Source organism: Panthera leo, chromosome D4, assembly GCF_018350215.1.
Source record: "Panthera leo isolate Ple1 chromosome D4, P.leo_Ple1_pat1.1, whole genome shotgun sequence".
Classification (NCBI taxonomy): Eukaryota; Metazoa; Chordata; class Mammalia; order Carnivora; family Felidae; genus Panthera; species Panthera leo.
The window spans coordinates 73,661,033-73,665,679 of NC_056691.1; the positions used below are offsets into that span (position 1 = coordinate 73,661,033).

The window sequence follows — 4,647 nt, forward strand, 5'->3', positions numbered from 1 at the left end:
GAAAAAAAGGAAGTGGAAGGAATCAATCTATTGAATTTTAAGATACACAGTAATCAAGACCTAAATCAGACAAGAAACCTGTATCAAGAATATATAAAGTGGAGTGCCTAGCTGGCTCAATCAGTGGAGAATGTGACTCTTAATCTCAGGGCCATGAGTTCAAGTCCCATGTTGAATGTGAAGCCTACTTAAAAAAAAAAGAAAAAAGAATATATAAAGAATTCTAACAGCTCAAATATAAGAAGGAAAACAACCCAACTGTTAAAATTGGCAAAAATTGAAACAGATAATTTCACAAAAGATGATATAAAGTGACAATACACAAGTATCATCAATCATCTGGGAAATGGAAATCAAAACCTCAATGAGATATCATTACACATTCACTTTAATGGCCAAATTTTTTCTTTTTCTTTTTTTTGCCTTTAGAAGAATGTGCCTTCTTTATTAGCTTATTTCCTGGTTATGTTATAGATTTTGTTACTATTGTGATAGTTTTACTATGTAAAGAATCATGTCTTTTTTTTCTCTTTTTTTTGGATTTATTATTTATCTATTTATTTATTTATTTTAATATAATTTATTGTCAAATTGCCCAACATACAGTGTGTACAGTGAGCTCTTGGTTTTGGGGGTAGATTCCCACGGTTCATCACTTACATACAACACCCAGTGCTCATCTCAACAAATGCCCTCCTCAATGCCCATCTCCCATTTTCCCCTCTTCCCCAACCCCCAACAACCCTCAGTTTGTTCTCTGCAGCTAAAAGTCTCTTATGATTTGCTTCTCTCCCTCTCTGTTTGTAACTATTTTTTCCCCTTGCATTCCCCACAGTCTTCTGTTAAGTTTCTAAAGTTCCATATATGAGTGAAAACATATGATATCTGCCTCTCTCTGACTGACTTATTTCGCTTAGCATAATACCTTCCAGTTCCATCCACGTTGCTGCAAATGGCATGATTTCATTCTTTCTCATTGCCAAGTAGTATTCTAGTGGCCAGAATTTAAAACACTGATATCAGTGACAATGTGGAACCACTGAAACTCCTATGTTGCTGATGAGAATGTAAATTGCATGGCCACCACAGAAAAAAAGTTTAGTAGTTTCTTATAAAGTTACATGTACACTTAGAATACAACCCAGAGAAATGAAACTATAGGTCACATGAAGACTTGTACACAAATATTTATAGCAGCTTTAATGGTTGTAGCCCAAACTGGAAAAAATCCCAATGCCCACTAACTGGTGAGTGGATAAACAAATTGTGGTATATCCATACAATGAAGCACAACTCAGTAACAAAGAGGAATGAACTAGTGACACTAACAACTACTTGGATGAATCTCAAAATATTATGCAAACCAAGAAATCAGACACAAAAGAGTATAATATCTATTAGTCCCTTTATATGAAATTCTAAAGAGGCAAACCCAATTCCTGGTAACAGGAAACAGAAGAGTTGCTGTTTTGGATCAACATTGAGGGGAGAGGGAAGAGGTTGGATTGGGAAGGCCACAAGGGAACTTTTTGGAATGATGGAGATGTTCTCTATCATGGATCATGGGTCACACTAAACAAAATGCACACTTAAAATGAGTACATTTTAATGTATGTTTTTATTTTATACACAATTAGGTTTTGTTTAAATCAATAAAATTGACTTAAAAGAAACAATTCTCAGCCTTTGATAGATCCAAGAAGGAAATAGAGGAAGTGAATAATATATTTAATTATGATAGATGAGAGAAAAATGAATAGAATATTCTATGCATATATTATTCTCAGAACAGCTTTTAAATTGATGATCTCATAGGTTACCAAGAAAAAAATTAATCCAAAGAAGGAGGATTTCATTGATATGTTCACATACTGAAATGCAATAAAATAAGAAATGGATTGCAAAATAATAAATAAGCATCACTTGGAAAATTAAAAATGCCCTCATAAATAAAGCTTAAGTCAAAAACAAAATAAGATTGCAACTATAGGCTGGAAAATAATTATGATAACACTGTATCAAACTTATGAGATGCTAAGGTAATGCTCAGAGGATAATTCATAATTTTTAATGTTATTTACTGTGAAACAAAGAAGACTAGAAATAAATGAACTAAACATTCATTTCAAGAAGTAAAAAAGGAAATTTTACTAGACCTTCCTAAAGAAAGAGAAAATAATGAATAAGGCTAAAGTTGATGAATTGAAAAAAAAGGAAACCAAGAATTAAGCCTACATTTTGTTTTAAAAAATAGTAACAATAAGACAGAATTCTGGCAAAATTAATAAATAGAGAGGGATAAGAAAGAAAAACTAAATTAACATATTTGGGTTACATCAGTGAAAATGGCAAGGCAAGGCCATTCAGAAATTCGCTCCTTCATAAAAACAATGAGAAAACTGGCAAAAGTGGTCAAAATCAACGTTTTCAGAACTCTGGAAATTTACCAGAGGCTTGAAGTTATGTGGGAAGTGTTTGTTCAAGGAAAACAGCTGAATCTCAGTAAGAACATAAAACTTTGTGATATTTTAATTGATTTAATCCAATCTACATTCTCCAGATCTTCAGTATACTTGAAAACTAAGAGTCTGCCTTTGGGGTGAAAAACAGTAGCCTGGTGGCTAATAGACTGAGCAGAACAGTACTGTACCTCCTTCAAAGTTTTATTTCCCATCACTTTTCATGATCTGACCTATCTTGTGCATCCTTGGAAGACTCCATGTTCAATGCTATCTTCATTTGACCTGGTTGAGTGCTTGCCCAGTGCAAGAAACCTCTTCCCTAGAGGTGTTTGTCTAAAACTATTACCAGCAATTGTTTAACTTCCTGACTCCCTGAGATGGTAGAAAATAGTTGGACCAAGCAATAGACAAAACAAAAAAGCTTAATGAAAGAATCTGGGGGAACACCTGGGTGGCTTGGTTGGTTGAGTGTCCAACTCACCGTTGTGGGATTGAGCCCCACATTGGGCTCTGTGCTCACAGCATGGAGCCTGCTTGGGATTCTCTCTCTCCGTCTCTCTTTGCCCCTGCCCTGTTTGTGTGCTCTCTCTCGCTCTCTCTCAAAAATAAATAAATAAATAAACTTAAAAAAAAAATCTGGGGAATGAGATATGCATTGGGCTTTGCAAAATCTCTGAAATTACATTAAAATTTCAGCTTTTTTTTTCTTCAGAAATCCACAAGCTTATCCTAAAACTCACATGAAAGTACAAGGGACTAAGAATAGCCAAAACAACCTTGAAAAAGAAAAAGTTAGAACACTCCAATGTCCCAATTTAAAAAAGTTTTTTAATGTTTATTTATCTTTGAGAGAAAGAGCATGAGTGGGTGAGGGACAGAGAAAGAGAGAGAGAGAGGGAGACACAGAATCTGAAGCAGGCTCCAGGCTCTGAGCTGTCAGTACAGAACCCAATGTGGGCTAGAATTCACGAGCTGTGAGATCATGACCTGAGCAGAAGTTGGACACTTAACTGACTGAGCCACCCAGGCACCCACCAACTTCCCAATTTTAAAACTTAGTACAAAGCTGCAGTAATCAAGACAGTGTGGTAAAGGCATAAGAAGAGACATGTAGGTCAATGGTATAGAATTGAGAGTCCAGAAGTAAGTAAAGCCATGTATCTATGGTCAGTCAATTAATTTCCAATAAGGGTGCCAAGAAACTTCAATAAGGAAAGAATAGTCTTCTCAATAAATGGTGCAGGAATAACTGACTATCCACATGCATAAGAATAAAGTTGGACTCTTACTTCACACCATATAGGAAAATTAACTCAAAGTGGATCAAAGGTAAAACACAGACTAAACTTATAAAACCCTTAGAAGAAAACTAAATTTTAATTTGGATTTTTAATTACACATTATTTTCTTTGATATAACATCTAAAGCTCAAGCAACCAAAAGGGGGAAAGAGATAAATTGAATTTTCCCAAAACCTAAAACTTCCTCTTTTGCTCAGACACATGGTGCCGGCAGCATGGGCAAGTGGCCAGGTATTCATACTGCCAGGAAGTTCTGTAGCCACTGACGAGACTAGAAGTGGCATGATGAATAGTACGAGAAAGCCCAGTTGGGTGCAGCCCTGGAAGCCAACCCTCTTGGAGGCACTTTTCATACCAAGGGAATTGTGCTGGGCAAGTAGAGATGGAAGCCATACAGCCAAATTCTGCCATCAGCAAGTGTGTTAAGGTCCAGCTGATCAAGAATGGGGAAAAAAGTCACAGCCTTTGTACCCAATTATGTTGTTTGAATTTTATTGAGGAGAATCATGAAGTTCTGTTTGCTGGATTTGATCACAGAGGCCATGCTGTTGGTGATGTTCCTGGAGTTCACTTTAAGGTTGTCAAAGTAGCCAGTGTCTCTCTTGGCCTTATACAAAGGCAAGAAGGAAAGACAAAGATCATGAGTTTTGATGGTGAAAACATGATAGCAATAAATTTCATGTTCCAAAAATTTTTTTTTAAACTTGAATGCTTTAAAAGAGACTATCAGGGCCCCTGCGTGTCTCAGTTGGTTGAGCGTCTGACTTTGGCTCAGGTCATGATCTCGAGGTTCATGAGTTCAAGCCCTGCATCAGGCTCTGTGCTGACAGCTCAGAGCCTGGAACCTGCTTCAGATTCTGTGTGTGTGTCTCTCTTTCTGCCCC

At 36.4% G+C, this 4,647-nt stretch overlaps 1 pseudogene; it reads left to right on the forward strand.

Moving 5' to 3' along the window:
* Positions 1 to 3,978: 3,978 nt before the first annotated feature.
* On the forward strand, positions 3,979 to 4,407 carry LOC122205543 (annotated as a pseudogene).
* The last annotated feature ends 240 nt before the right edge of the window (positions 4,408 to 4,647 follow it).